The following is a 16,094-nucleotide window of genomic DNA, read 5'->3' as shown; positions in this document are numbered from 1 at the left end:
CAGGAAAGATAGCTTAAAATAAATGTTACTTAAAATAAATATAAACCCTACAACTTGAAAAATTCCACTTCATCTTCAGCAACAATGGCAATAATTACAATAATAATGAAGCATTTATACGAAACAATGCGACGATCATCAACACTAATAGAAGAGACAGGCAATTCGTTGCAGAGAAAAGGAAATCACCTTATTTGTTTAATCCATTTTACTTCCTTATGCTAAAGTACTGCTGTCGGGGGGGAAGGGGGAATCTGATATCATATTTGCACGTAAATCTCCATGTTGACCTTTTCCGAATAGATTTGGATGATTTATTTGCTTGACGTCTGTACGTACGGACAGAATAAAGGACCCTTTTCTCAGAACGTGTTCTAAAATGGATTTAATGGATTCAAAAGCGATTTTTTTCGTGACGTCTGTACTTACGTAAGTACGTATGTTTATATCTCGCGTAACTCAAGAACGACTAGCCCCGTAAGAACGATGAAATTTTGTATATGGAACTGCTATTACATCTAGTTATGCACTTCCCTTTTCTATTGCAATCCGAAATAGCAAACGTATACATACAGTGCGTCCGTAAAATCATGGTGCACTTTTTGATCCGTCACAAGAAAGCAACAAAACAAGATAGAAATGTGAAATCTTCACCAAACAAAAGAAAACTTCTTAAAGTTTCATACCAATTCAGTGCAGTTTGATGTGGGGCTTCATCCATGCCGTCGCAGTCTACTCCGTAAAGAAAAATAGTCCTATCACTTTATCATGCATCAGGCCACACCACACGTTCACTTCAGGGCTGTTACGTACATACTCTACGCGGGCACGAGGATTTTTAGCAGCCCATATTCGGATGTTATGGCGACGAACATGTCCACTAACATGGAATGTCGCCTCATCGGCTAAACACAATCTCCTGCAGATATCGGTTATCATTGCCGATCTCATGAAGCTTATCTGTACCAAATGCAAATCGTTTGGGTCTATCCTCCATCGGTTTGATAGTGCGCAACAGCTGCAATTTGTAAGGGCTTCTTAGGTAGCTTTTCATGTGGCCTCTACAGACTCGTCACTGACCCGTGGCCAGCCAAAATGGTGTTTATCCAACAAACTGCCGGTATCCTTCAACTGCTTATCCCACCGATTAATGTTATTTCTGTGTGGTGGCTATTCGTTGTACACGCGACGATATTCACGTTGCACTTTGGTCACGGAATCGAATTTGGCAAACCACAGAGCACACTGAACTTTCCTCTTGTACAGTTCACATCTCGACTGGCGTGGGCGTGGATGGACTGATCTGCTCCTTCGCATTTCACAGTGCTGCGTCATCGCCTGTGTGCGCACATGCTTGCACATAATACTACGGGAACTTGTAGAGTTTTGCTTCTGTTTGGTGAAGATGTCACACTTCTATCTTGTTTTGTTGCTTTTCTGTGGCCGAACAAAAATGCACCATGGCTTTACGGACGCACTATATAATCACCTCCCCCCCCCCGTATTCGGCTTAAAAGTTCTTACTTGGACTTTATTTTTCCAATCACCGGTTATAGTCATGTACTTTCAGTTATATAGGTGTTTTAAATAACGGAAATATTCATGTTTTTTGGCAATTTCAAATTAAAAATATTTCGACGATTAATTAAATCTAATTTTTAATGCGATCTTCCGGTTCCTAAAAGGTAGTTTTATACGTTTTATGAAAAGTTCAAATTACAAGTAGCTTGATTCCTGTACGACAAAAATTGACTGGGATATTTAATTTCAGAAATTTGTCTTGTGGGATCGATTAAGTGAAATTAGAATAATTTGGAGAAGTAAGTTTAAATGAAGTGCCGTAAAAAATGTATATAACGTAATAGTACAAATCAGCCATGTAATGTCCACATTATATTTTTTTATTAACGAAGAGCTTTTTATGCTTAAGCATAGAGACACAGAATTAACAAAGCATAGTAGGCCTTCACTGTTGTTTGTTCTTTCAATTCAGATGTTTTTATAAAAGAAAAGCTTTTTATATTTAAGCAAAAACTTGCGGGATTGACGAAGAATAGTATGCCTTCACTGTTCTTTCTTTGTTCCAGGATTATTACGTAATTGCTGGTACATTAATGTTTATAGGATACTTGTTTACCAAACACTTCGGCCGATTTTGTACATACTCATATATATTAATAGAATAACTCTTAAAATATTTTATATATTTGATTATCTTTTAAACCATTTGTATCAATGGATAAATGAAAAAAAAGCATGTTAATAAATTATCAAAAAGATTAACTTTGTTTAGCTTATGTAAAAATAACACGTCGAACAAATATTAATTATATATTTGTTAACAAATATTAATTATATATTGTGTTATTATAAAATATAATTTAGAAGTTAAATAACAAAAGGTTTCAAAGGAAAGTTTGTTTAGCTTCCTAAAAATATATATAATATCTTTTTGTGTTATTATACTCGTATATAACTAAAATACATAAAAATGTTCGCTGTATTTAAAAGTTTTTAAATCTTTTCATCAATGAATTAAATACATATTACACGTTTCATACGAATTACAATGAAAGTGTTCGACTTTCAAATATTAGGGTCGCAAAATATAGAATAGAATTATATTAGAGGTTTCTACAAAATCATAATGCTGAAATTTTCCAGTCTCATAAATAATAAAAATTAAAAAAGAGAACGGAAAATAGAAAAAAAAAAATCTGAAAGCTATCAGACTTTATAGGGGCCAAAGGGGTATTTTTTTTAAGGTTTTGTGTGTTTAGCTTTATTTATTAAATATCATGTTCTTCGCACTCAAAACGCAAAATTCAATTCAATAGCAATATCACAAAATAATTTAAAAAGATATCTTTAGAATTTCCAATGCACAGTCTCGCGCGCTGGACATATAAATATTTCTTTTTTTTTTTTTTTTTTCCAATCTGTACAGTGTTGCCATTGCTCGCTTGAAATCGTTGAGTTTTTTAATAAAAAAATTCGTTAAAGTTTACAAAATAAAAAATAGATAATAAAACAAATCCCATATTCGGACTTCCAGATGCCCATATTCGAGTGGAGGATTACATTATTCAAAATTTAATGCGTTTAGGTACCGTTGTTTTTTCACAATGCGAGAAACATGCAAATGTTTATGCAGATTCATTTTCGTAAAGTAACGTTAAATATCTTAAAGTGTCAAATCGCTTTTATGGTACACAACTTTTATTGCATATACAAGTTTCTTGGCGTACAAAATTTCCAAGTTTTGCTTTTTGTCAAAACAACATTTCTCGACTACGATTTAATTTTCACATAATATTGAAATATTAATGTAATGTTAAAAAACTGTTATATTTATTTCAAGGCATTTTAATTAGTTAATTTTAAACTTTTATTTAGATAGGGCAGTTTTAGGAAGCTTGGCAAAAAGGAAGTTAATAAATTAGTATTAAAATTTGTCAAATCAAATTGAAATTTATTAAAACGAACGATTAAAATTAACAAACCTCTTTATTCTCCTGGGGTCCATTTTACTCGACTAATTTTAGTTAATATTAAAAAAAGTTATTTTCTACAAAAAATCAGCTTAATTTTCATATATTCTTTGTTATGAGCATATTATAGTGGAAACAGCAGATAAAAGAATTTGCTTATTAACACATTCTGAGAGATGCTTATTAATGTAATAATTCACAATTAAGCCAAGGAAGTTTTTTAAGCGTACATAAACTAAATCTAAAAGAATAAAACTATGTTATTACATACTGCCTCAGTTATATTGCATAAATACAATCTGTAAATTTTAAATGGAATTTTTAAAGTGATGAAAAGTTCCTGTTGCAAGAACAATTATTTCATAGAATTTCATTCAAGGCTTCGTGTAATTCCATCATAGCAACTGTCCTAATTTCCAGAATGAATTTTTTTTTTTTGTATTGTTCATTAATTTATAGAACGCATATGTGATAAGCTCAGGTTGATTCAAATGAAGAAGCAACAAAACAACTAACCTCTGTTTTAGCTAATCTTCGGCTGAAGTTGGAAGAAAAGCTGCCCCAGAAAATGCTGGACTTCCCCAAAGACTGCGAATATTCCAAGTTGCGAGCGAATGCTGCCGTCGTTAGAGAGATTGTGGTCAGCAATAAGGTGTAGCGGTAGCCACTCACACATCACTGGTCATGCTTGAAACGCCTCGTGGTCAAGCTGGCCGCTCGCTCACTACGGAAAAGATACAACGCCGTCAATAGCGCCCCCCTGTGGTGATGGAAGTTTCATCTACTATTTTTAATGAAAAGAAAATTTTCTCCAAGACTCAGTAACCGCGATTTCGGAATTTATTATCTGTCACCTATATTCTCTTACATAGTTCACCAGCTCGTCGGCTTCCCTGACCTGCAGCTATTTTTATTTGTTTATGTTAAATTGCTGTCTTCCACCACTTATTAGCTTTCTCATTTCTAAATTTATTACGTTATGCTTAACGTTTTGCCATTTCCTTATTTTTGCTATGACTAGTTATTTAACCTTATTCAAGCTCATAGCCTGGTTACTTTGTAGAGTTATTATTTCCATAATTTCATAGCCTGGTTACTTTGTAGAGTTATTATTAGGTTAATTGGAAGCAGAAAAGATGAAAAATATGCAACCGCCTTCTCCGGGAATCGAACCACGGACTCTGTAATACCGGCCCAGCGTGCTACCGTTACACCACGAAGGCACGCTAGGGAAGTGGGAGAAATACCTTATATACTTAACTTTTCAAAGGGCGACTAAGGTTTTAGCGGACCTAGTCGCCAAATCCTGGGTGCGGAGAATCATCATCCACAACCCTTTTAGTTCGGGCGCCACTTAGTCATTAGGTTAATTGGAAGCAGAAAAGATGAAAAATATGCAACCGCCTTCGCCGGGAATCGAACCACGGACCTCTGGAATACCGGCTCAGCGTGCTACCGTTACACCACGAAGGCACGCTAGGGAAGTGGGAGAAATACCTTATATACTCCTCTTTTTAAAGGGTGACTAGGGTTTTAGGGGACCTAGTCGCCAAATCCTGGGTGCGGAGAATCATCATCCACAACCCTTTTAGTTCGGGCGCCACTTGTAGAGTCATTAGGTTAATTGGAAGCAGAAAGGATGAAAAATATGCAACCGCCTTCGCCGGTAATCGAACCACGGACCTCTGGAATACCGGCTCAGCGTGCTACCGTTACACCACGAAGACACGCTAGGGAAGTGGGAGAAATACCTTATAACTTTTTGTCATCATTAGAATTTTTTAAAATGTTCTATAAGTGGTAGCGCCTTGGCCCAAGGACCCTGGTGTCACAAAACACCAATCTACCGGGGGAGGTAACTGCGGTTTTGCCTGAAAGTGGGATTTTTAGACCACGCTCCGAAATTCCCGATTCCGTTCATTATAGAGAACTGACAGTTTTTATAATAGAAACGTTGCATTTAATATTTTTTTTAATGTCTAGATGAAGAGTTTTCTAAGACATAACAAAGTGGCTGAAAATTGAAATAAATATATAAAATTAAAACAATCGCAAAAGAGTATTCTTTACGCCCTGAAAAAGTATTCGCTGGCTTATTTATGATAGAATACACAAAGGGAAAGAAAAATCTGAAAGGGTTCAGATTTTAACTATTGCCTAAAAGGATTTGTTAACAAGTTTCCTAAGTTTGTTTTCCATTTTCTGAAGGTGAATGAACTCGTGGACCTCGTCTAGTATATTCCTAAACGGGGACATTAGTAACAACAACAACAGGATTTGTTAAGGTTCTTTATGATCTCGCTGCGTTCCCAATCTACCAGGTTGTTATTGTACTTACTCCTGCTAATCATTTCTTTTCGTCTCTTTATCTCTATAATTAAACATTATCACTTACACCATATGCAATTTAACAGCAAAATTACAAAAATTTTAAAAGCAGCATAGCAGCATATGTTAAGAATAACCGATGCAGTGTTAAGTATTGACATACTTTCTTCTAATTAAGACACAGTAACACGCCGAATAAATACTAATTGAGCACGAATCAAAGTCAAACAACAGAAAGGTCAAAAAACAAAAAGTCAAACAACAGAAAGTCAAACAACAAAAAGTCAAACAACAAAAATCAGCATTATATTTACAAAAATGAGTTTTGTAAATATAACGCTGATTTTTGTTGTTTGACTTCTGAATTAATACTTTCTTCTATTTTCTTCAGCCTTTTCTCAGTTCATTATATATCAACATTCAGTTTTCTTAGTAAGAGTCCTAACAAAACTTTTTTTGTCTCCTTATTATATTTAAAAAAAAAAAAAAAACCCGCCTTTTAGTATTAAGGTTTTGTATATCAACTTTATTTATCAAATATCACGTTCTTCCTATTTACTATATAATTCTAAAGATATCCTATAACAATAGCATATCTTTAGAATTTCCCATATGACGTTCCGAGCACAGCAGATAAAAATGTTTTTATTCTGTACAGTGTTACTGCTGTTCCCTATCAAATCGTTGAGATTGTTAATGAAAAGTTCGTTAAAATTTTAGAAAATATGAAATATAAAATTCGAAATTTAAAGTTCCGATTTCCAGGCGCACATGTTCGGTGACCTATGGTACGGTCCTTATTTCACAATGCGAGGAACATACGTACATTCATGCAGATTCTTCGCTACTTAATTCTTTTAATTACAATACAGAGCGATAATATTTAGTGCCAACAATTTTAAAAATGATACAGCCATTTAAAGTGGGCGATGCAAAATCCCCTTTTCAGACTAAACGCCCATTCTGCTAACGCCCCTTTGGGCTAAAAAATTAATTCCTTGATATTTCCTTTATCTGTATCATTGGTTACAGCCGAAAACATCGCGGGCGAAAACGTCGCGGAGAAAAACAACGCAAGGCGAAAACGTCGTGATACAAAACATCGTGGGAGAAAACATCGCAAAGAGAAAACATCGCAGTTCTAATACATCGTGATACAAAATATCGTCGTCCAAAATAAAGCGGTTCAAAAATTTCGCAGTTTAAAAACATCGTCGTGGAAAATATCTTGGTAAAAAATAAAGTATCTACAAATCATCGCATGACGATAAAATCGCAGACATGCTTTTTTCAGGCTTTAATAATTGTAAAGGGATATTTCCAAAATGATTTGTGAGCGCAAGATGGAAAGAAGGATAATTTTTACTTTCACATTTTTTTTTTATTCACTAATAAATTTTTGCTGAAAAAGTAAGAAGGAAATTTAAGCATAGGAAATTAAGGCAACTTATAGCATTTAATGGAATTTTAAACTGACATAGTTAACTAACAAAGGTCATTAATAAATCATTTTTTATAAAGTTTTGACTGGTAATTTTTCATTAAAAGTATAATCTAAAAATGTTTAGAAAAAGGAAGCTACGTAACTGCATGACCTTATCTATAAAAAATTGCTAATTATGAGATTATTTTCTTCACTTTTGTCAATCTAATACTCTTATAATGAAAAATATTTCTTGTTCTGCTTAAGAATGTTAACTTAAGAATAAACTTGTTAACTTAAGAATAAACTGAAGTTTCCTTCTTAACTTTTTCAGCAAAAATTGATTAGTTAATAAAAAATATGAAAGTAAAAATTATCTTTCTTTCCATCTCGCTCTTACAAATCATTATGGGAATATCCATTTAAAATTATTAAAGCCTGAAAATAGCAGGTCTGCGATGTTATCTTCCTGCAATGATTTGTCGATACTTTATTTTTTACCGCGATATTTTCGACGACGATGTTTTTAAACTGCGAAGTTTTTGAACCGCTTTATTTTCGACGACGATATTTTGTACCACTTAGATTTAGAACTCGATTTTAGAACTGCGATGTTTCCTCTTTGCGATGTTTTCTCCCACGATGTTTTGTAGCACGACGTTTTCGCCTTGCGTTGTTTTCTCCGCGACGTTTTCGCCCGCGATGATTTTGCCGCGATGTTATCGGCGGACACCATATCATTGATGGCAATCTTTTGATAAAGCAAACACGCGAAAGATACTCGAAGCACTAAAATAACTAAATCGCACTAAAATCACCTCTTGGTATAATGCAAGGAAGTGTCAATATAACCATCTTTTAAGTTATATTGACAGAGAAGGATATATATATATATATAATCCGATGTTTACTCAGTGCGAAATAAAATTATGCATACGTGCATTTAAAACTGAACTTATAATATATTGTTGCGATTTTTTTTTTCTGACACCAGTTGTTACGTTATTTTCTTCCTTCGCGTTCGTAGTGGTTCGTTTGGATTTGGAGTGAATAATGACGACACTTGATGAAGTATCGAAACTCACTTTATTTACCAATATTAAACAGGACAGCTCAAAACACTTTTACAGTCGTCGAAGATCTACTATAAACACGTTGGAACAATCAGCGACACAGCTTCACTGCAAAGCACCAGAGTACAGCTCCCGACTCTGCTCGGTCATTCTCGGAACTCCACGTACTTTTCAGACTCTTTACGCTACAACTCGCGATTAGTGATGAGTCGGTACTACCGAACCGGGAATTTTGTAACGAGTATTTAGTTGTAAAGGGTACTGAAAATCGGTACATCCAAGTACCCGTTACTTCAGTACCGAAATCGGTACTTTTCGGTATTCGTTACTTCTGTACCGAAACGGGCACTTTTTGGTATTCGTTACTTCTGTACCGAAACGGATACTTTTCGGTATTCGTTACTTCTGTACCGAAACGGGTACTTTTCGGTATTTGTTACTTATGTACCGAAACGGGTGCTTTTCGGTATTCGCTACTTTGTAACGAAAATATGCGTCTCTTCTCGGTATTTCGGTATTCGTTACTGGAGGATCGATGAGGGTTCAGCTCACTTCGGTTTTGGTACGAGACAGTAGTATCAGGTTGTATTTGCGAAATGGTGATATGCGCTCCTTGTGTCCATGAATGGCCTGCTTCTCAGACACTTCCGTAGTTGACATGTTTTCTGATATTCAAAACCTTACTCCGTACAGATAAAATCAAACACGTGGTGACGTGGCAGAGTTCCTTCAGTGCGCAAAATCGTTAGCTGCGTATTTCGGTACTCCAAATCGTTACTAGGGCACTTCGGTACTCCAAATCTTTACTAGGGTACTTTGGTACTCCAAATCGTTACTAGGGTACTTCGGTACTCCAAATCGTTGCTAGGATACTCCGGTACAGCAAACCGTTACTAGGGTACTCCAGTGCAGCAAACCGTTACTAGGGTACTACGGTACAGCAAACCGTTACTACGGTATTTCGTTACTTCGGTACTCCAAATCGTTACTTGGGTACTCGGTACTTGAAATCGGTCTTAAGTACTTTTAAAAGTAATGGTTACTTGAGTAACGGGTATTTTGTATCGGGTACTTGTCTGTACCTGTTACTCTCGTACCGGGTACAAGAAATTACCGAAGCTGCCCATCACTACTCGCGATGCACTCGACGAAACACAGAGCACAGCTGCCGACTCTTCGGTTCAGTTGTTCCCGGAGCTTAACACACTCTCTCGACGATGCACTATACACTAAGAGACACTTTCGATGCACTCGACGACTCATTCGGCGCTAGACTTCGAGACACTCGCTCAATGACTGACTAGCTCGCTAGAAGAGACACGAACTCGCTGACTGCGGACTAGCGGAGTTTATATAGCTTGCGGATTGTGTTTGAAAACATTCTGGACTAAACCGGTAAGAATTCGTTCCGGAACGTTCTCCATCCGTCCATCGTATATTGCCAATTTTGTCGCCAAATGTGGCAATTCTGCCGTCCCTTGCCATTTTATGGCAACCCTAAAACTGCTTTGCGGAGAATATCTCACCGCGTCTGTACATTTCGTAACAATATATATAACCTTTTATTTAATTCTCTCATGGTGTTTGCCGCTATGGTCGAAAGTTATCCAGATTTTTAACCTACTTTCTGACAAGCCATCGAGTGTACACAGGCTGATTCCCAATGGCAATACAGTGCAATGAAGAGATTGTTTTGGGAAATTCGATTTAGACTTTGTTAAATTTAATGTTTAAACAATTTTTCACCAAAACCTGCGTTTAGGAAACATATTCAAAATTAAGAAATTTACTGTTTATGCTATCGTTTATAGAGGGGGGGGGGCTTTTGAATGACATTTTAGCGATTTTTTCTCCCTGGAGCAAATTACAAAAAAAAACCTATTTACAAAAAACAAATATTACATGGTTGGTATAATTGTTAATACATTGTATGTCTTCCAGACGATGCAATACAGTCCGTACAACGCATAGGCATGCTGAGTATCAAATTATCGATCTGATCTTGGGGGATATTACACCACTCAAAAAGCAATGCTCTCCAAAGTTCCAGTAGACATGTAGGAGGAGGTTGACAGGCTGCAACTCGTCGGCCAAGCATGTCCCACACGTGCTCTACTGGATTCAAGTCCGGTGAGAATGCTAGCCAGTCCATACGGGTGATATCCTCCGATTGAAGGCATTCGCTTACGATGTTTGCACGGTGAGGACGGGCGTTGTCATCCATAAACACAAATTGTGCGCCCATGGCGCCCGGAAACAAACGTACATGTTGTTCCAGAATGACGTCCCGATAGATTTGGCTTGTCATAGTTCCAATTTGAACATGCAGGTCAGTTCTGGAGCCCAGAATAATTCCACCCCAAACGAGCACTCCTGCACAACCGTAACGGTGTCGTTCAATGACGTTTTCTTAGTGGTAACGGGTACCTGGAGCTCTCCATATGGAAGCTCTCTATATGAAAGTCCGGTGAGAATCAGACTGCAAGCTAAACCTGGACTCGTCGGAAAACATCACACAAGCCCACTGTTGCGGTGTCCACAATGCATGCTCTCTACTCCAGGCTAACTGCAGGCGACAGTGAATTGCAGTAAGTGGAACGCATCTGACAGGTCTACGAGCATATAGACCGATCTGCCCTAAGCGTCTGTGCACGGTCTGCCTTGAAATTGTCGTACCAGTGGCTGAAGAGAGCTGAAGAGACAGGTCTGAGGCTGTGCCGCGCCTGTTTCTTTTGGCAGTAACTGCCAAATACCGGTCCGCATTTGGCGTTGTAACTACGGGGGCGGCCTGTGCTGTAACGTCTACTCACTTTACCATCATCTTGGAATCGTTGCCAAAGCCTGGAGATGACACTCTGGGCAATTCCAAGTTCGTCTGATACTTCCAGTTGGATACGCCGACATTCCAAACGGCCGATAATTCTACCACGTGAAAAAATCATAATAATGCGTTCTTTGTGCCATAACTATTCGGTTAATGCACTGAAATGCTTATAAAGCGCCTGCGAACAATTTTACTTCTTTGCCTGTATTCCTTACATATCACTCTCTTACACTCTCGTCATTGTGACGTACCATCGGTGTCATCTGGTTACTTCCTGAAATTTGACATCATTCTTGAAGATGTGTGTAGTGATTTTACAAGTGATATATTTATTTTAGAGTTCGATTTCCGCGTGACTCCGAATTATCCTTAATTTATGGACATGAGTGTATTTATCACTGTTTCATTTTAAGATAGTGTTACGGATTTGTTATTTAAATAGCTAATGCTGTAAATTAGAATTATAAATTAAATTGTTTTTATTTCCCGTGTAGTGCAGCGCGTGACGAATATTATGAGAGAGCCAAGTGGGAAAAATTAAAAATACAAGAGCACGAGCATCAATAAATTTATCTTTTATGATTTCGAGAAAATAAAAGAAAATTCTCGCGCATTTAAAACGCTTATATAAGTGACATAAAGACCTCTCAATTCGTTATTTAGTTAGTTGTTGTTTTAAGTTTGTTTAGAAAACTGCTCTTGTTGATTGTAGCGAATTCGCGATTAGCTTTCTCTAGCTGTTTTGAATTAAGTTCTGTTGAACGTTTGAGTAGTTAAAAGATAACTACTGTGAGATATTGTAATTCTGTACGAATATCTGAATCACCTCCACTTGCCAGCAGACAACCAAATAGCCTTTAAACGATTCATCGTTAATAACAAAGGCACAGTGAATATCTGCAGAATAATCAGCCAGATAACCGCCCTGGGGCAAGACTTATGCCAACCCCACTAATTCAGGGTCTTAAGTGAATGTAAGTACTCCTCTGCATCTAAGGAAATACAGTATCTTCCTTCTGCTAAGCGCATGTACCTTCTTTAGTAATAGTATTTATGTGTCATGTCATGTATGTGTTATGTTAATATTTTTTTTTCTTTTTTTTTCTTTTTCTTAAATGTGTAACCAGTATGTTATGTAACGTATACCTTGCAAACCTAAAATCTGTAATACAATATAAATAGCCAATGTATCTGTCATCTGCCCCTGTATGGCAATGTAATAAATCTTTTAAGATCTCAATAAACCCCCGGTAGATAGGGGAGGGCGCGGGACATATGCCTGTTTACCTCTTTTAAAACCAGGCGTCCCCGTCCTCCGTCACCTGTCACCTGTACGAATATCTGAGGAAATTTAGGCATTTTGTTTTATTTGCTGTGATAATAATACATTTTGTTCATTTTCCCTCGGACTTGTGCATTCAATTCATAACGAACCCGTACGCACGCAACAATATGATCTTCTTAGTTTTATTGCGGTATATAATATTGTATTATTTTACAGGATTCTAAAATTATAACATCCAACAATGTATCTATGTCAAAGATCTGAAATTTTAACATTCAAAAACGTATCTGTGTTAAAGATTTAAAATTTTAATTAAATAATTAATTTTAATTAATTAATTTTAATTATATTTGTTTATAGTATACAATTATAACATTTATTTTTAATTATGTATGCTTTTATTATATAACTATAATTATAACATTTTTGAATGTTATAATTATAACATTAAAAATGTATCTGTGTCAAAGATTTGAGCTTTTAATTAAACAATTAAATTTTAATTAATTAATTTTAATTACGTATAATTATAGCCATACCCACAAGCGCTCCAAAAAATGAAATCATCTAAATCTGGTAACCTTGCCCCTTTCTGGAAACCCTTAACCAGTTTTGCGGGAAGCTATGCAACGGCATCTGGACATTTCGCAACAGTATACAACTAAGTAGTGTTTTACAAACTATTTGGAAAAGTTATAAGGTATTTTTCCCACTTCCCTAGCGTGCCTTCGTGGTGTAACAGTAGCACACTGGGCCGTATTCCAGAGGTCCGTGGTTCGATTCCCGGCGAAGGCGGTTGCATATTTTTCATTTTTTCTGCTTCCAGTTAACCTAATGACTCTACAAGTGGCGCCCGAACTAAAAGGGTTGGGGATGATGATTATCCGCACCCAGGATTTGGCGACTAGGTCCCCTGAATCCCTAGTCGCCCTTTAAAAAGGGAAGTATATAAGATATTTCTTCCACTTCCCTAGCTTGCCTTCGTGGTGTAACGGTAGCACGCTGGGCCGGTATTCCAGAGGTCCGTGGTTCGATTCCCGGCGAAGGCGGTTGCATATTTTTCATCTCTCCGGCCTCCAACAAAATCCTAATGACTCTACAAAGTCACCTTTCCAGACGTATCACGACAGGTACTGATTACTGGCTGTGAGAACTGTGCTTCATTAAAACTTCAAAATGAAAATCAGAACTTCTCTTTGCAATATACAGTGCATTGCTATCATGTGTGCATCCAAATTTAGATACAAACACTTTTATGAACACTTTATATCAACTATTTTTATCTTTTAATCAGTTTGTGTATCAATAAAATACTTAGCCAATCCTATAAAAAATAAAAAGTGAATTAGAAAAACAATATCTGCCTGATCAGTAATTAGGATAACAGCAACACTTTTGACAGTTAATAATCAAGCAGCAGTTTTTTACAGCTCGTAAAATTTATCGTCTGTGATAGAATTATGGTTTAATATGACAGTAAAGCTCAACGAGACGGTGATGTTTGATCGAATTTGCGCTCAAACGGAACAGCAAGAACTGATATTATATTTACGTTCTGATGTTTTTATTTTTGAGATGAGAATTAATGGAAAGGTATGAAAACCTTTTTTAGATTTTTCATGCAAATATTAGCAAAAATTTCAAACCTAATCATCAGAAAATACTCCAAGAAGAAATTTGTATGCTATGGTAAAATTGGTAATCTGTTTGTGGAATGTAAGTCTGAATTAAAAAAAAAAAAAAAAAAAAAAAAAAAAAAATCTGAAATGTTTCAGATTTTAAATTACGTCCAAAGGGGCGTTTTTTAACATTTTGTGTGTTACCTTTCTTTATTAAATATCATGTTCCTCGCACTTAAACCATAAGATCCAGTGCAACAGCCATATCGCAAAATAGTTTTAAAACGAGCATATCTTTAGAATTTCCGATACAGAGACTCACGCGCTGGAGATAGAAATGTTTTTTCTGCACAACGTTGCCATTGCTCGCTTTGAAATCCTTGAGTTTGTTAATCAAAAATTCGTCAAAGTTTTAAAAAATAGGAAATCGATCATAACACAAATTTCAAATTTCAAATTTGGTCTTCCACATGCTCATATTCGTTGGAGGATTACGTTATTCAAAATTCGATGACTCTATGTACCGTTGTTTTATCACAATACGAGAAATATACATACATTTATGCAGATTTTTCATTATTTAATTTCTTCAAATATAATGCAGGACTCACGTATTAAATATTTTAACACGGAGACATCGATATTTCGCAACAATGGCTGCTCTTCTTTTATACGCTACTCCAAATAATTATTTTTTCATGATCTGTTTTTGACAGATCTGGCAACATGCAAGTTCTAAAGAATAACTGCAGTTTGAGGTAAAATAATGGGTTCCGAGTACGCATATTCATTTTTACCAACAACGCTGTCTGTAACAGATAAGCCATTAAAGGCGTCAGCTCGGTAAATTTCTGTGAAACCATCTTGTACGAAATTACATTCATCTTCGGAAACACGATTTCATTATTTGGATGCACTGCCATTGCTTTCACCATGGAGATAACACAACAGACGCATTCTTTGTAACTTAAACACACGCCATAAAATTCAGGTTAATTAGCCTATAAAGTTGCGGACCTTGATTCAGTTTTCGAGCGTTATGCTTCCATTTAGGAAGATTATGCAAAAGCATATTTTTCTAAAATATCTTCTTGATATATAAGGTCTAATATTCTTTGGAAGCATATCTCAGCACTTTAAAACAGTTTAGCAATCGTTAACTCAGTATATTAAAATAATATCCAATCCATCTGCAGTGAACAAAATTTATATTAATAACCGTGAACCACCGTAACGAATCACGGTAAATGATTAACATTACAATAGAATTGTTCAGTACTGTACAAATAAAAAAAGTTAAATAATTCTTTCTAGATATCATTTTTACAAAACGAAAGTTTTGTAAATATTGTAAAGAATACCAGATTTTTTCGTTTCAAAAAAATTAAAAATCAACTCTGCCGGTAGCAAAACTTGAACCACGTATCTTCTAGCTGGTTACCAGCATGCACGGAGGTAATGTGATAATTTCTCGTCCATATGAATATTTTATGGCATGCCAGCGTTCCAGAAAATTGGTATGATCTTTTGCAAAACATCTTAAAGTTTGTGCTTGGACAACTTGTGCTTGAATGGAAAATAACGTATGTTATTTGGAGAGAGAATATCTTCAACTTTTCACTTTTTTACTTGCTGTTTGGATTATTGTTATTGAGATCATTAATAAAAATAAATCTAAACAGCAGTTCCAGTAGTGGAACTCTGAAGATAATCTCTCACCAAGGAACATATAATAATTACCAGTTCACTCTTTGATTACAGGGTTCGTACGGTCCTTAAGAGTCCTTAAAAGTCCTTAAGTTTTTTGGAATCGATTTTTGGTCCTTAAAAGTCCTTAATTTCGGCCAAAATCGGCAGAAGGTCCTTAATTTTAATCATCGGAAATAGCTGTCTGTTTTTTACGACTGCCATTTTGAGTGTGAATTAGCATTTTGGAGGAATATTTTTGGTGATTCAACTGACAGATATGGTTATCTTTTGAATGGGTGAATGGGTTATAATTCGTTCCTATTTCTAATATAAATCGTGGGATTTTCGAGTTTTATAGTAAA

General features: G+C 35.9%; 1 protein-coding gene across 1 annotated transcript in view; it reads right to left on the bottom strand.

The window, feature by feature from the left end:
- The window catches only part of LOC118204744 (BTB/POZ domain-containing protein 3-like), a 62,395-nt gene extending 58,246 nt beyond the window's left edge, over positions 1–4,149 (bottom strand). Inside the window, exon 1 of the mRNA XM_085824455.1 lies at positions 4,008–4,149. The gene's annotated coding sequence lies outside the window, so the exon portion shown is untranslated. The remainder of the gene's footprint in view (positions 1–4,007) is intronic.
- Positions 4,150–16,094: the final 11,945 nt, after the last annotated feature.

This window comes from Stegodyphus dumicola, chromosome 9, assembly GCF_044657685.1.
Source record: "Stegodyphus dumicola isolate Sdum_Otavi_A_Nest chromosome 9, ASM4465768v1".
Lineage (NCBI taxonomy): Eukaryota > Metazoa > Arthropoda > Arachnida > Araneae > Eresidae > Stegodyphus > Stegodyphus dumicola.
Note: the sequence above shows the minus strand (reverse complement) of the source record. Positions and strands in the feature narration are given on the sequence as shown.